Genomic DNA, 17824 nt, shown 5'->3' with positions numbered 1-17824 from the left:
GAGTCATGGGTTCAAGCCCCATGTTGGGTATAGAGTTTACTTAAATAAACTTAAAAAAATTTAAAAAAATAAAATCTTTCAATGGCTCTCCAAAGAACAAATGCCATAAAACAGTACTAACAACAGTAGCTGGTACCTACTGAGAACTTGTGTACCAGGTATTTATTTGCATTACCTCATTTAAATCCTACAACAATCCTAAATTAGATATCTTTTATTCTTTTTCTAATGCTTATTTGTTTATTTTTTAAGAAAGACAGAGCATGGGTGGAAGGGGCAGAAAGAGAGGAAGACACAGACTCTGAAGCAGGCTCCAGGCTCCGAGCTGCCAGCACAGAGCCTGACGTGGGGCTCGAACTCACAAACTGGGAGATCATGACCTGAGCCAAAGTTGGACACTCAACCGACTGAGCCACCGAGGTGCCCCAGATATCTTTATTATTCTCATTCTGCATATTTAAGGAGATTGAAACTTGGAGAGGGGCACCTGGGTGGCTCAGCTGGTGAAGCATCCGACTCTTGATTTTGGCTCCGGTAATCATCACGGTCTTGGGATTGAACCTTGTGTTGGACTCCACGACCAGCATTAAAAAACAAAACAAAACAAAACAACAACAAAAACCAACTTGGAGAAATCACATAATCTGTCCATAGATACACAGATAGTAAGCAAGTGTTTCTTTGCAGCTGCTCTCTCCTACCACTACCCAACAAACCCTGCCTTCCACTCACACCAAACCACCCAAGGATCCATTCCCATACTATGATCTTTCAGGACTCCTTACCAGAATACACACTACTCCCTCAGCTCAAAATACCACTCTGGTCTACTTTGGGGACTCTCTATGAAGCCTTTTTCCTTTTTTCCTCCAGAGAGGAACTCCTAGGCAGAACATTATAAGCCAAAATGATACACACCCCAACTTCAAAACGCTACAATACAGAATGCTCAAATACATTTTCCAAGGCAATTTCCAAGTGAGAATCTAGTACCAGCCTCATAAACCTTAAATTTATGGAAAATTAACAAAAATCAACAATACAGCAACAGCAAAAGCCAAAAAAATGTACACAATAATCTTGCAAAATATTCACAATATGTACATATTCAATTATTCTGAAATATATGCTAACTAATTCAGTATATAAGCCACTCAAGTTTTAAAATAATTTCTTCTGTTAATTTGACTTTTTAAAATGTTACAAGCAAGACAAATTCTATCTAAAATCAAAGAAAGAAAACCAAGAAAAAATAAAAAAACTGAAGAGCTCTTCTTTGACTATACCTGAATTCAGAAAATAATGCTTCAATACGAAAGGACTTGTGCTTATGAAACATATTAGATGATACAGAGGTGGTGACCATGGTACCACCTCTGTAGCATCAGCACATTAGGCCAGTATCTGCCAGAACATGCAATAATGCTATCAGGAGTCTCACCTGATTATGAACTGATGGTTAAAAACATCTCTTCAAAGTACTATTCAAATCTATTAGCTTACAATTCCCACACTAAAGCTCTTAGTTTTGTCTACTCATAGTCTGAAGCTCCTTCTGTAGTTATCTGCTCTTTAACTGGCATTTGGACACAAAGCACCTAGTGTTACTTTCAAATTTATAATCTCTTCTAGTTCATTAAGAAAATATCCTAAAAGATCATTTCTGGCACTTATCCCAGCAGCAAGACCTCTGCTTCCCTCTATCTTTTCTTGCTTTCCCTTTTATCTTTAGAAATAACGTTCTTAATCCTTAAGAAAATTTATTTTACAAAGCATAAATTATATCTTAACAATATCATCTTATAGAAATACTTAGGAAATTGACCTTTAATGGATACACAAAGATTAGTCCATGGTTCGGGTGCTATTCTAGAGTGGCAGACCTAAAACTATTTTGCCATTGGCATTCCTACAGGATACAACCAACATGAATTTCCTATACAATGTTCAGGATTGAGCAGAAGACTTACTTTAAAGGGGCTTTTACGGTGGTTACCAAGGATATCAGAACCTGGCCCAAGGAAACAGTAAAGGGAATGGAGAGGGAAAAGCTCCAACAGCAGGACTTGCCAGCTAATGGAAAATAAGGGATGGAAGAACAAAAGTCAGGATGATTCGCAGATTTATAATATGAGTAACTGAGTGACTGACAGCATCATTAACCAAGATAGGAAAATGAGGTGAACACAAGGTTCTGGAGAAAAACACGTACTTAATTTTTGATGCTGTAACTTTCAGGTTTTCTGCTAGACAATCAGGTGGACATTTTCAGTAGCAAACCTAAGGACTGGAGTGTTCAAGAGAAAAACAGGGCTGGGGAAATGAACACAAAAGAGATAATGAAAAATACATGTGTTCCAAGAAAGCACAACAGAATAAAGAAAAAAGAGGTCAGATTGAAACCCTGGGAAATGAACATTTAGGGATAGGAGTCAGGAGAGACAGCTGAGAAAGAATAGGTTAAGAAAAACAGAAAAGAGTGGTGTCATGAAGGCAAAGGATGAGAGGGTGTTATAAATATGGGCATGATCATCAAAAAGGTTCACACTAGACTTAACAAGTGGGAACTACATCCAAGAACAGATACAATTTCAGTAAGTGGAGGAACCAAGAGTAAAAACACTGTTTTTACAGTGGTGGAATGGCTCAAACAAGCAAGGCAAAAAAGGAAAAGTATGAACTGTGTTTGGAACAGAATGTAGAGAGTTTTGCTATAATGAACAGTTCATGTAGCACAAGAGAAGAAAGGAAGTCTGGTCCAAACGCTTGGCATTCCAGATTGCATTCTATTTTGGATTTTATTCCATGAACAGGAAAAAGAAAGACTGGTACTTTTTTTCTTCTTTCAAAGACAACGAATCGAATCTGCTGGCAGTATTCATGATGAACTGGAATGACAAGAGAGTCCAGGCAAGACAGCTACTAAATAGTCTAAAATTATCTAGGGCCTGAAAGAGGTTAGTAGTAGCCAAAGTAAGAATTAAGGAGTACATGAAAGACAGAACTCCCAAGGTGTCCTAGATATTCCACTATTACTATACTCATCATATATCACAATAATTCGTGGACTGAGGCCTTACCTTATTCAGCCTCTCATCACTAGCACTAACAAATCAGGTACATGGGAAGTGACCAAAAAAATGTTTGTTGAATTATAATAAAACTCAGTAATGATAAGATACAAAAGTGAGACTTAAGGATACTATAGAGAAACCAAAGATGGTGCTACAGAAAATACTAACATAGAAGTCAAAATCTGGCTAGAGAATGAGTTTAAGATACATTTAGGGTAGGGGCACCTGGGTGGTTCAGTTAGTTAAGCATCCACCTCTTGATTTCAGCTCAGGTCATGATCTCAGTTTATGGGTTCGCCCCTCATTGGGCTCTGCACTGATCGTGCGGAGCCTGCTTGGGATTGGGTCTCTCCTTCTCTCTGCCCCTCCTCTAGTTGTTCTCTCTCTCTCTCTCCGAAAATAAATAAATATTAAAATTTTTAGTTAAAATTTTTTTTAAAAAGTAGGTCAATGGTTTAAAAAGTGTATGCCTGTGTGGCTGAGTTAGTTAAGTGCCCAACTTTGCCTCAGGTCATGATCTCACAGTTTGTGGGTTCAAGCCCCACATTGGGCTCTGTGCTAGCAGTGCGGACCCTGCTTTGGAGTCTCTCTCTCTCCCTCTCTCTGCCCCTCCCCCACTTGCGCACGCACATGCCCTCTCTCTCAAAAATACATAAATAAACTTAAAAAAAAGGTGGGTCAATGTTGAATAATCGTTTGCTTTACTCAAACATTCATTCAACAAAAATTTCTTGAGTGACTATAAGTTTAATGGTGAGGCAAGGGAGACCAGCCATGAAAGCAAATAGAGGAAAATACAGCAAATACTAAAACAAAATAACTGCAAAATGTTACAGGAACACAGGTAACAGAGAATATAATGAAGGTGGGTTAGAAGAGACATGATGAAAATATGCCTAGAAGTTTTCCCAGAAGAGGAGACTTTTATTTGGGTTTCTAAAAAGATGAAGTGATTTAACAAGGTAGCTAAGTAGTTACATGGCATTCTGGGGGGGGGGGGGGGGGAGGGGGGAGGAATATTATGTGCAAAAGCACAGAGATGTCAAAGAGTTTCTCATATTCATGGAACCATGATAAAAGATGAAGACCACAACACATGGAGGACTTTCTTCTGTACACTGACAGCAAATTTGACCATTATCCTGTGGTAAGAAACATCAGATGTGCATTAGAACCTAGCAAGGAGCACTCCAAATCCCCTAAAGCAGAATGCAGGTACAGGCAGGAGGTGGGCAAGAAGCAAAAGGAGAAAAAAAAAAAAGGTGTCTAACTTACATAGACAACAGAAAGCCACAGAAGATTTTTAAAGCAACAATAAAACATGATCAGATCTGTGTTTCAGAAACCCAAAAGTCAGTAGTATGGATAAGCGGCTAATGGAAGAAAATCTGGAGGAAGACCAATGAAGAAGATTTAAAAGCAACTGCAGTAATGCTTCAGCACTAAATATTGACAACTACTTACTCAAACATAAATGAACCACAAAAAGAGGCACATAAAATAATGTAACTGTAATATGGGCTTCCAACCTAAGTTTCTAAACTCATCTCAAACATCAACTCAATAATCAGAAGCAATTACAGTAAAAGTGCAGTCAGGTACATTAGAAAAAAAGGAAAAAGAATGGCCATCAAATCTTTCCCTTAAAAGTACTTAAGAAATTTTTTTTAATTAATTTTTTCCCTTTTTTAAAAAGGTATTTCACAGTAAAACTACTATAACAGAGATTTAGAACCACAGGGCAAGCACTGTGCAAAACTGCTGAGGACAATAAACAGGAAGAAGTTACCAAACAAAAAAAGGTTAGCAAAAAAAATAATAAAAAATAAAAAAAGACCATTTAACCCATTTCCTAATAATCCATTAAAAATTTTGTTACAAATAAAAACTACAGTTTTGAACTGATAAAAAATTCAACAAATTGGAGGTATGGGGATGTTCTTTAACACCTCTCCCCACTAGCCACTGTCTTAATTTGAAAGAAATAGGTTAATACATAAGGACATATATATGATAATGATAGACTCTGGGTTCACAGATTAGGATTGAATTAATTTATTTTTCAAAGAAATAGCTCCTTTAATTCTTCTCTATTAGGTCATTCCATAAGCTATAAATATTTTTGTATTTATACAAATATACTAGAAAAGCACTCATCTTTTAAGGAAATAACAATTCCCTTGACTCCACATCCCCTCTAGTTATCACCCTGTTTTTCCTCATCTTCAATTTACAGCAAACTCCTTGAAACCAACTCCCTGCCTACAGTTCTCTCTTAAACTCACTCCAATAAAGTTTTCATGACCACCAAGAACTTGTTACAGTCACCAATGATTTTCATATTGCTAAATCTAACAGTCACATCCTTGTCCTGGATCTAATAAGATCTGCCATAGCTGTTCACTTACTCCCTCCTTAAAACATTTACTTGGCTTCAGGAATACCATTCACTCTTAATTCCCCTCCTTCCTCATGGAATGCTTCTTAGTTTCCTTTGCTAGCTCTGGCTGTCCTTCTCTCTCTTTCTCTTTCTGAGTCAACATTACAGGACCCTAAAGCAAAATCTTTGGGCTTCTTCTACAGCCACACTCTCTCCCTAGATTATGTTAATCAGTTCTCAGGGTATTAAATACTATCTCCATGTCCATGACTTAAAATTTTTATCTTCAGGGGCTCCTGGGTGGCTCAGTCGGTTGAGTCCGACTCTTGATTTTGGCTCAGGTCATGGTCTTGTGGTTCACAGGTTCAAGCCCCACATCGGGCTCTGCATTGACAGTGTGGGGCCTGCTTGGGATTCTCTTTCTCCCTCTCTCTCTGCCCCTCTCTGCCTCCCACCCTCCTTCCCTCCCTCTATAAATAAATAAATAAATAAATAAATAAATAAATAAATAAATAAATATTTTTTTATCTCCAGCCCAGACCTCTGCCCTGAACTGCAGACTCATGTATACCTTGTCTGGACAGTATCTCCACTTGGATTGCTAACTTAACATAACCAAAATTAAACTATTTCCCATCTGCTTCTCCTGAAGTCTTCACCATCTTGGCAAATGGCAGCTCCATTTTTTCCAGTTAGTCAGGAAAAAAACAATGAACAGACACATCCAATCCACCATCAAGTTCTGTTGGCTTTGATTTCAAAATGTATACAGACTGTAAGCACTTCTCTCAATTCCTGCCTAAGATCGCTATCATCTCCCACTCTGGATTGCTGCTGGAGCCTGCTGAATGATCTCATTATACCCACCCTCAGACATTCTCTACATAACTGTTGAGAGGTCTATTTAAAACAAGTCAAAACTCTTTAAATGCTTCCCACCTTCAGAGTAAAAGCCAAAGTCCTACTGGCCTACAAGGCCATATATCATCTATCATGCACACCTCTCCCAGCACCCTCTATGGCCCCCCACCTCATCTTTCACCAATCATTCCCCCCAATGCCTCTGCTGATCTACTTGCCACTCCTCAAACAAGACAAGCATGCTTCAGACACGAGACATCTGCACTTGCTTCATCTTCCTCAACTACTCTCTCCCCTAATAGCTGCACAGTTAGATCATCACAATCTCACTTCTTCCATGTTTCTGCTCAAATACCATTCATCACCGCAGCCTTCTCTAACCATCTTACATAAAATAGCAGCATCCTGGGGCGCCTTGATGGCTCAGTCGGTTAAGCCTCCCACTCTTGATTTCAGCTTAGGTCATGATCTCAGTTTGTGAGATCGAGCCCCATGTCAGGCTCTGTGCTAACAGTATGGAGCTTGCTTGGGATTCTCTCTCCCCATCTCCCCTGCTCACCTCCCCCTCAAATAAATAAATAAACATTAAAAAAATTTTTAATTAAAAAAAAAACAGCAGCATCCTCCTTACATGGTCTCTCTGCCTTATTCTGCTTTGCTTTTCTCCACAGTAGTATAATAGCTGACATATTACATATACAGTTGTTTATTTTCTGTATCTTGTCATTAGAATGAAAGTTGCACAAGGGCAGAAAAGGCGTTTTCTTCACTGCACTATTATTAGCAAGTGCTCAGTGGGTATTTCTTGAATGGATGGATGGCATGAATCAGGAAAATCTAGACTGGTCTCAAAGATTGGGTTGAGCAAATTTACACTGTGGAACTTCTCAAGTCTTGGAAAAATGTTGACTGCAAAAGTGACTATGAAATGAAGAAAATAAACCCTAGAAAAAAATGTAAAATAAGAATAAAAGGAAGAGTAAGGAAAAAAAAAATGGTCATCTCTGCCTCCCCACTCTCTGTAAAGAAATATTACCAGGCTATGTTTCCTATAACCTGGCCTATCAACTCAGATCAAAGTATCACCAGACCCATCCTACACTTAAACAGCTGTTACGAATAGTTCCTGCTTTTCTAAACTATGGTTGTCAGAGAAAAGTGTAACTGCCAACCATAACACTGTCTGCCAAGACATAATGGTCAGTGAAAGCTCTCAAATTTCCCCAAAGCACTCAGGCTGCAACCAAATATCATTAATATGATGACAACAACAATTCAAAGTACCTTCTGGTGTCTGCCTATCTTAGTTGTCCCTAGTGTATTCACTAGGGGGTCATTCATCAAAGACTGTGTTATCTTGATATGGTGGGGAGAAGAGTATGGGGGAGGAAGGAAGGGGGAAAGGGAGAGAAAGAAACAGAGAGAAAAGGAGGAGAGGGAGAGAGAGAGAGGGAATGAATGAGAATTAATTCAAAGAAACATGACCTACATTTATTTTTTGTATTTTACAGAGATGTAGATTGCCAGGGAATAAAAAGCATCTACTAAGCTACAAAGGTATCACCATTACAGAAGGACCAAAACCCTGAGACATCCAGCATTCCTTAGCTAAAGAGCTGTCTTGCATTTCCCATCCCCACACACAGAACTGAAGATATAGGGCAGGAGGCCATGCCAAATTGGACAGTTGGGAACAGTGATTGTGGAGAGGAGGGCAGTAACAACTAAAGTAAGGCAGGGAAGAGAAAAGTAATTAGCCATTTTTTTTTTTCTCTTTTCCCCTTCCCATCATACTTACCAAGTATAAAAACCAGCCAGATGAAAACTGGGAAGAAAAAAGCAGCAAGTTAAGAATAAGGATGCTTTGAAGCAAATAATAGCAGAAGAAATCAAGTAGAAATTCCTTTCCTAAGTGGCTCTTTGAAAACCAATCATATGAAATGTTAGGAAATGACCAAGGAAATTTAAAACAAGCCCCCACACCTTAGATAACTATAAAACAGTACAAAAAGAATAAAGATTACTAATTATTTGGAATGATGATCCTGGAGCATTTTTAAGATCAACAATCCTCAAAGATGGTCCAACGATCAAACTGATCAACATGGAAAAGTAAACAGGTGAAAAACTTCAGCTTTCATGAATCCAGTCTTTAAGAATCCTCTGGCTTCTCTGGGGCGCCTGGGTGGCTCAGTTGGTTGGGCCATCAACTTTGGCTCAGGTCATGATCTCGCAGTGAGTTGAGCCCCGTGTCAGCTCTGTGCTGACAGCTCAGAGCCTGGAGCCTACTTCAGATTCTGTGTCTCCCCCTCTCTCTACCCCTGCTCATGCTCTGTGTCTGTCTATCAATAACATACAAATGTTAAAAAAATTTTTTTAATAAAAATAAAAATAATAATAATCCTCTGGCTTCTCGAGGGGAAAGTAGGCAATGGGTATTGAGGAGGGCACTTGGTAGGATGAGCACTGGGTGTTGTATGGAAACCAATTTATCAATAAGAAAGAAAGAAAGAAGAAAGAAAGAAAGAAAGAAAGAAAGAAAGAAAGAAAGAAAGAAAGGAAGGAAGGAAGGAAGGAAGGAAGGAAGGAAGGAAGAAAGAAAGAAGAAAAGAAAAGAAAAAAAAATCCTCTGGCTTCTCAATGGTTTCAAATCTCAAAATAACCAACCAGAAGTCTTGAAAGTCAGAGGAGTAACTCTGGGGGCATGCAAAAAAAGCAATCAACTCAGCAGAGAAGAACTGAAATGTCACGTATTATACCTAACATACTGATTTGTCAATCGACTTAAAAAGAAAGGAGGGTTCGTATTGGTTGCTCTCAATAGGCTGAGTCATGTCCCAGCATCAGCACCAGTAGCAGGCAGATATTAGAAGCTAAAAGAAGCAGGAGACCATAGGATACTCTGAGAAAGTGTGGAAGGAAAAAGTGGGTAGCAAAGTAAAGACAACTTAGCTCTATATAACCGCTGGTCATCAGCATATCACAGTGGGACACAACAACCAGAATTGTTTGTAGCCTGAAGTGGCACTTTGTATTTACTTTTGTGCTAATACTTCCCTCTCCGTAACACTCCTCCCCCATCTGGCACTGATGGGTCTCCCTGCTCCTCCCTGGCAGTTGTCACTTTCTAGAGCTCCTCTTCCTCCATCCATTCTTTGATTTAGGTGATTTGGTGTTTCCCACCCCGACTTCAGTCTCCTGCCCTCTTCCTGTATTAGTTCATCCTGTATTAGTTCATGCCTTCTACTCAGTCCCTGTCCTTGAAAAGTACACAATCCAGTGGGGGAGGTAGATGTGTCACTAGATTAGATGCAAATACATCACAGTCAATGCCATAAAAGAAATATGACAAAGTGTTTGAAGCACATATTCATCTGTCATTACCCTACTGCATATCTTCCAAATCAACACTCCAGCTTCCTACTCTCTTGTAAATCAGTTACTAAGTCCTGTATCTTTCCATAAAATCTCCTGATCTCCAAATCCACTTTGCAGTTCAGGCTTTATTTCTCATATGACCTATTGCAACCACTTCCTATCAGAAACACAATTCAATATATTTCCACACCGCCACATCAGCCAACTCCCTAAAAGACAAACCCTATCATCCCCTTACTTTGAAACATCTAATATCATTCCAATGCCTACGAGATAAAGTTCGAATCTTTAGCACAAAAAATAAGATAATACACTTCTCAAACACACCCTTTTATTTTTTTTAAATTTTTTTTTTCAACATTTATTTATTTTTGGGACAGAGAGAGACACAGCATGAACGGGGGAGGGGCAGAGAGAGAGGGAGACACAGAATCGGAAGCAGGCTCCAGGCTCTGAGCCATCAGCCCAGAGCCCGATGCGGGGCTCGAACCCACGGACCGCGAGATCATGACCTGGCTGAAGTCGGACGCTTAACCGACTGCGCCACCCAGGCGCCCCAAACACACCCTTTTAAAAGTAGACAGACTAAGCTCCAGTTCCACTGCTTACTAGCTGTGTTACCTTTGGCAGGTCACTTTACCTCTCTAAGCTTCCTCATTTGCAAAGTGAGGATATGAAGAACCTACCTCTTACAGTTGTTACGGGAATCAAGAAAGCAACTCCAAGCCAAGTACCACAACAGTAGCCAGCATTCAACCAATGTTAACTATTACCCTGGGATATCTCATCTATCTAGCATGTCTCACTCCCCAAAGGACGCAGATAACCAAAGTTTTACTCTCATATATTTTACAATGATTAACAAACAGTAAGAGTTAAATCAGAAATGACCTTCTGGTTAACCATGACCTAACAGAAACTTCATTTAACCAAAATACGCTTTCCTAAAATTTTTGCTTTGTCAAAATTTACTATAACTTATTTAGAAACAAGTACCCATTTACAAAAAACAAAACAAAATAAAAAACTAGCTTTGTTTTGTTTCCTATTCAAGTTCAGGAAGAAAAAAAAGCTGCAACTTACCAATAGAAACTCACTTAGAGATTTTTAAGAATGTGATTCTCTATAGTATTAAACCACATAAACTAAATTCAATCTCAACTGCATATATAATTTTCTAAAGATATACACATGTAACAAAACAAACTCAAGAAGCTTAAGAAAATACAAGTGTGCATCAGATGATGGAGTGACATTCATTCTCAGACTTCACAATCAAAAGATGAAATCACGAAAATTTTTTGTAAGTCAGTGATTTTTAATAATTTTCAAAACTGCTGGGACGCCTGGGTGGCTCAGTCAGTTGGGCATACAATTTCGGCTCAGGTCATGATCTCGCGATTTGTGAGTTTGAGCCCCACATCGGGCTCTGTGCTGACAGCTCAGAGCCTGGAGCCTGCTTTGGATTCTGTGTTTCTCCCTCTCTCTGCCCCTCCCATGCTCTTGCTCTGTTTCTCTATAATAAATAAATGTTAAAAAAAATTTTTTTAAATAATAATAATTTTAAAAACTGCCAAATTCACAATAATAACAAAACAGATCAGAAACATTTTAGGAGACTCATATTTATGATGTTAAGTGATAATGAAAATCGGTAAAAAGATTCCAATAAACCTATGGGCAAAGGACAAACAATTCATACACTTGATCTTAGCCAAAAGGCCGAGAAGCGATTCAAACAATTCATACAAAGGAGAAAGTAAAACCAGAAAAATACTGCATTTGCTTTTCTATTGTGAATAGTTATGTTAGGCAGTAGACAGATGTTAAGCAGTAGATAGTCTTACACCTATTTAAAAAAAAAAAAACTTTTAAAACAAAAACCTATAAAAGTATGACAAAACTGGTCAACTAAACAGCAAGAGGCAATGTAAATCAATTAAAAAAAAAAAAAAACCTTTCACGGCACTTGGGTGGCTCAGTCTCTTAAGCATCTGACTTTGGCTCAGGTCATTATCTCAGGGTTTGTGAGTTCGAGTCCCATGTTGGGTTCCATGCTGATAGTGCTTCATGCTGACAGTGTAGGGCCTGCTTGGGATTCTCTCTCTCCCTCTCTCTCTGCCTCTCCCCCATCTTCTCTCTTTCTTTCTTTCTCTCTCAAAATAAATAAACTTTTAAAAAGTAAAAATAATAAATAAATAAATCTTTCAGAAATAAATTCGGCAATATTTTCCAAAAGTGACAAAAACTTTCAGACCCTCTGACCTTGTAATTCCCCCTCCTGGGTCTTTAGCCTAAAGGAAAGAAGCAAAACATAGCACAGCTATATGATAACTGTTTTACTTGCAAAGCAAGAAATAACTTGGATGTCCAACTAGTATAAATAAGTAACTCAATTCACTGCAACATTGTAAAATTTAAATGTGCAAAAATTATAGCAAAAATAAAACATTAAATATGAAAGCAATATTAAACATTACGCTTTGATTATAGTATAAAATCACATATATACAGTGAAAAATAAAAAATAAACGTTTATTTTTTTTATTTCTTTCATCATTAAGTTGTTTGTAAAATAAAAATCCTATTCGAATTGATCAGGCCCACTACAGTAAGTACACATTTCAGAAGCCTAAAACCACAAGCATCAATTTTTTTCCCAAAAAACCTATCACATAGACGAGTAATCAGATAGGCTCTTCTCACATACAGACTAGCCACACATGTAATTTTAGCCATGCTATTAGCCATCTGTAACCTTATTATATTAAAATCTCATTTTACCATCAAAACGTAACTGTATGAGGGATCTCCATATGGTGAGCAGAAGCCCCTTGTTATGGGGCACCTGGAGAGAGAGCCCCAAGCACTGAGGTTAAAAACTATCCAGCCAAGCAGAGTAGTGAAGGTTAGGTTTCTCCTCTATCCCCAAATGAATTATCATGTTTCTCACCACTCAAGGGCTCTAAGTTTCTAAGAGTGGCAGCTAAGCATTCAAGGAGGGAGAACATATAAGCCGATTTGTTCTCCTTCTGAAAAATTGGCAGCTTCCTCATTTTCCCCCTAAAGCACCATGAAGGAATGAAAAATACACAAGCATGAGGTCTGAGGATGGGGGGTCCCGGTGACTCTAAACAACCTAAATAAGACACTTGCCCTTTCGAGCATCAGTTGTTTAATGGGTAAAATTTTTTAAGCTGAACCGAATAATTCGTTAATTCTTTCAAGTTCAACATTCTATTAATAGACCCCCTTTACTAATACATGTCTATGCCTCTCAAAACCTTCCACTCAAAACTGTAGAACAATTACTAAGACTTATAATTAGGAAACTGAGAGCAAAGGTAAAATACACAAATAGTCAAAAGGCTTGAATTGTATCCCAGCTCTGTCCCTTTCTACCTGCAAGACCTGGGGCAAATCACTTTGCCTCAAAATAAACTCTTAAAATCAAAGAAGCAGGAATCCTTACTGGCCATGCCTTGTTTAGTCTTGCGTTATAAAATGTATTGGTTTTTTGCTGTCATCACTAGGATTTCATTCCCAATCAGCAACAATTTTGACTGTCTTCATGGAAATTTAAAGGTACCTTATGCATTCATCTTTTCCATGTTTTCTGATATTGAAAGAGATCGTTCACAAAGTCTGCCTATCTTAAACTTACATTTAAGATCAAGAGCATTCCTCAAAAATGTAATCAGTAAATAGTTTTTGAGTACCTGTGCCACATAACAGTAAATGTTAGCATTGAAGGAACCCAAAGGTCTGATGGAGACAGACATAAAAACAAATCATTACTAACTGACAAATGCTAAACGAAGAATGCATGATGTAGTACTGGATCAGTCAAGACAAGGGGGATAAGGTTTCTGGATCATTTTCAGAGGTGATGTTTTCGGTAGATCTTGAAGAGCAAATTGTTTACTAAGTAGAGAAGAAGTCTCAATAGAGAGAACAGTGTAAAACCACAAAGGAAGATGTCATCTTCAGAGAACTCTTAAGTAGTGTCTGTATAGAGAGGAGAGCAAAATGGCAGAAATGAAATTAGAAACGTTCACAAGTTATCAGAAATCTCAAAGGACTTTGACTTTTATCAAATACAGATTATGTACAGTCACTGACGGACTTTTACACGGGGAATCAAAGTCCCCTTCTATTTAGCATACAAAGGAGTTGAGTTGGCAACAAACAAAAAAATGCAGGTCCTGATATGGAAATATAGAATAAATGGTTGTTGTTTTAAATGAAGAGTGCCTGCTCTCAGGATGGCTTCTAGCGGTTTCTTACCATGAAGTTTCTTTACATGGAAGTAAAAGAATATGAATTATGCCTAAAAGGTTCTTAAGAAAGTGTGTGTGTTTTGCCTAAAGAGAATACTAAAGAAAATAACCAAATAACACTAAAGAGCTTTAATAAATCTCAAGAGGCAAACCGTAATAATGTCTGAGAAGACTAAGTACAGGCAAAACATTCAAGAATGTTTAAATCTTTATCTTATACTGATTGCAGATAAAACAAAGTTTTGTGCAGGAGGAGGGTATCTTAAATTCCTTTTGGTTAAAGAGCTGTCCCCACCAAAATCTTTAGTCTACAAGAGGATTTTTTTGTGTGTGTGTGACTGGCACAATTAGTTCCATTATATTTTAATTCTCAGGAGAAAAAGAGAAAAGGAATGCTTTTTCAAATGGCTATTCTGAAAGGACTGAAGCTCAATTCAGCTCACCAATGAGAGTGAAATATCCACATTTCAATCTGTGACCACGAAGAGTCCCTGCATCAGTAATTGCCACAAGGCTAAGGCCTAGTGCTGGAACAGCAAGCCTAATTGGCTGGGTAGCCTACAAAGATGAATTTGCAATTATTGAAATTCAAACTCAAGCTTAGCCACTAACGACTACCTCAAAGGAGCCATTCTTCCTTTTACTTTGATAAAAAAAAAAAAAAGAGGTACATAAAAAACATATACATATATATAAATGTATATGTATGTATGTATAAAAACAGCAGATGTCAAAAGGAGAGAGAAGCAGCATCTGAACCCATGGCAATGGTGTGGTCCATCAAAGTTTGATCTAAAGATGTGTTTTAAGGTGTGTCTTTGTTTTGGCCCAGCAATTAAAAAAACAAACAACAACAACAAAAAAACCCCAACAGTCATTCGGGGCACCCGGGTACTTTCCCCCTGTCAACCCTCCCAAGCATCCTGGCTCTGAAATCACTGGGTAACTTGGCCTCGCCCTGATTTCTCCTAAGAGAAAGGCGCACCCCCAGCGCCTGAGGCCCCCTGCGCGCCTGTCACAGCCCGCGGGGTGGGGGGCGTCCGGCCTCTAGCCTCCACGCTCGCCCCTCCTCAGGCGGCTTGCGGGGAACTCGAGACGATGCCGGGAGGGCGGGAGGCCTGAGAGCGTCACAGCCTCACCCTAGGTGCCTGGGCCCGAGACCCGCCGCGCCCCCCGCCCAGGGCTGTCGCGGACGCCCGCCCCGCCCCGACTCCGGTCCCGGCTCTCGCCCGACCCCGACTCTCACCGTGCGGAGGTCACGCTGCCTCCCCGGCCGCGGCCCGGCTGCGGGTCGCCCAGTGACCTACGGGCCCAAGGACCGCAGGTGAGGCGAGGGACCGCCCGTCACATCCCCGCCAGCCCCGCAGCCAAACCTGCAGCAGCCAGCATCGCGTCCGCGGCCTGAGGGAGCGCCTGACTCGAGAGACACCGCGCCCCCTCCCTTGGCCGGCACCCGCCTGGACTCCGCCCTCCAGGGCCCGCGCACCGCGCGCGCGCAGCCCCGCCCCCCGGGACCCGCGTGCGCAGGCGCGAGCCTCACGGGGCCAGGCCCCGCCTTCAGATCCGTCCCCGCCGCCCGACTCCGGCCTCAGCCCACCCCTAGCCCCGCCTCCACCCCGCGCCAGAAATCCCCAGGCTCCGCCTTCACTTCGGGACCGCCCCTCTCCACTGACCTTGCTTCTCTGCACCCTGACTCAGGTGTCCGCTAGACTGAACCCGTGATGCCAGCCCTGCAGCTGACCGCTATAGCCGGGGCCTCGGACTAACATTTGCTGCTTGACCGCGGTCAGACCTGTCAACTCCACCTCCTGACCATGAGAAGTTAGTAGTCTGAGCTTTGGGACTGACATGGGCTCCGCTCCCACCTTTCAGCGGTGTGGACGCTTCCAGCATTTGTGTCCATCCCGATTCCCTGCCCTCCCATGCTCTGGCGCATGCCTGAACCGTACACCCAACCTACCACACCAAAACAGGGGATCTTGCTGAGGCTGAGCGGAAGGAAGGGGCAACCCCCAAGTACTGAGATTTGAGGCATCTCCATGGCTCAATCTGGGTTCCTTTTGCCAGGAACCGCCTTAGAATTCCCATCACCCACAGGCCTGTTCCTTTCCTTTCTTTCTCAGCAGCTGGGCCTGCCTTGAATATCCTGGAGGTCTCCGAGGTCTGGCTAAGTGTTAAAGTCCTGCAAGCTGCACATATGTGACAGATAGACTAGCAGCTCACTGAAATCCTTGTGGGCCAACACTTACCAACAGCTCGACTGCAATAAATAACATTTAAGGAGAATTCTAATGTTTATTGATTGCTTTTAAAATACAATATACATAGTTAGGGAAAAACTATAAATATATATCCCTTAAATATCTTAAACTTCTGTAACTCCTTTCATCTCTACTTTTTCTCATGGTCAGAACTGTCCAACATTTTAATTAGCTCTGGATTTTTTTCCTCCAGACTTAGACATTATCATTAGTTTTATACAGTAAACATTTTTTTATAATTACATGTTTACCATTTTTCTTTCTTATTATTTATTGCATTTCATATTTGCTTGGGGATTATACTCCATTTTCTGGAGGTACATCCTTTAGAAGCTATTTTAGTGAAGTCTGCTAATGGTAAATTCTATTAATTTTTTTAGTATGAAACATTGCATTTTATTCTTGAATTAACATGAAGCTAGGGGTAAAATTTAGTATGAGAATCCCCTTCTCCCTTAAATGTTTGATGTTCTACTGTATTCTAGCTTTTGCTGTTGCTGCTGATAATTTTTGTATTGATTTCTTGTTATTTTGGGTAAAGTATACACTCTGGATGTTTTAAGATAACTTTGATTTTAACATTCTGTAGTTGTATTATTATGTGGCTTACAATGGATTTCATTTTATCTATATTGTGCAGGGTCGCCTGAGTGGCTCAGTCAGTTAAGCATCCAACTCTTGATTTCAGCTCAGGTCATGATCTCACACTTGGTGAGATCGAGCCTCACATCAGGCCCTGTGCTGACAGTGCAGAGCCTGCTTCAGATTCTCTCTCCCTCTCTCTTCTCTTCCCCACTCATGCTCTCTCTCTCTCTCAAGATAAATAAATGAAAGTAAAAAAAAAACACAACATTTATTATTTATATTGTGCAGTGTTTAATGTGCTTCCTGAAACTATAAATTGAAGTCTATCATTTCTGGTGGAAAGGGGGGGGGGAATTTTTAAATTCCATCGTTTCCTTGCTGATTTTGATGTGATTTGATGTTTGGGTCTGAGAGTAATTGGATAAGAAAGTAATCCTGAGACATTTTCAGTGCAAAATGGTGGCTTTATTAAAGCACTGGGACAGGAACTGGGGGCAGAAAAAGCTGTATTACAAAAGTGAGGACTTAATTCTCTAATTTTTTTAATTCTCCATGTGTTAAAGAGAACAGGCCATCCTCTTTTTTGGTAAGAAGTGAGTTTATACATCAAGTCTTGTCCAAGTAATGAAGTGGGACAAGATGGAAGGACTAGAAAAACATGAGTAACTGACTTCTATGTTTACAAGTTAAAGGCATTGTCTGGTGGCTTGTTTTAATTTCTCCTTCTATGCCAACAATTTTATGGTTAGACAAGTAGGGCCAGAGGGCTGAATAAGAACAGAGTAAGTGGCTCCTGTATCAATAACAAAATTGATAAATGAAACTTCCACATCCAGGGTAACCCAGGGCTCCCTTATCTTGATGTCAAAGGAAGCCAGACCAGGCCCGTCATGCCAGATCCTCTGCTCTGGTTCCTGCACTCTGGCAGGAAAGTGAGTTCCTGTCTTCCTCTCTCTCTCTCTCTCTCTCTCTCTCTCTCTCTCTCTGGAGATGAGGATAGTCTCT

At 40.1% G+C, this 17824-nt stretch overlaps 1 protein-coding gene across 5 annotated transcripts in view; it reads right to left on the bottom strand.

Annotated features, from left to right (window-relative positions):
- CCSER2 (coiled-coil serine rich protein 2) overlaps positions 1-15458 on the bottom strand; it is a 196183-nt gene extending 180725 nt beyond the window's left edge. For 2 of the 5 annotated variants that reach the window (XM_086680171.1, XM_086680172.1), the window contains exon 1: positions 15220-15457. The gene's annotated coding sequence lies outside the window, so the exon portion shown is untranslated. Of the gene's footprint in view, positions 1-15219 lie in introns of all 5 variants that reach the window. The other 3 variants (XM_086680170.1, XM_086680173.1, XM_086680169.1) reach the window with 3 other exon arrangements.
- Between the last annotated feature and the right edge of the window lie 2366 nt (positions 15459-17824).

Source organism: Puma concolor, chromosome D2, assembly GCF_028749965.1.
Source record: "Puma concolor isolate L17-30 chromosome D2, mPumCon1.1.hap2, whole genome shotgun sequence".
Lineage (NCBI taxonomy): Eukaryota > Metazoa > Chordata > Mammalia > Carnivora > Felidae > Puma > Puma concolor.
This window is presented reverse-complemented; position numbering and strand designations above follow the sequence as displayed.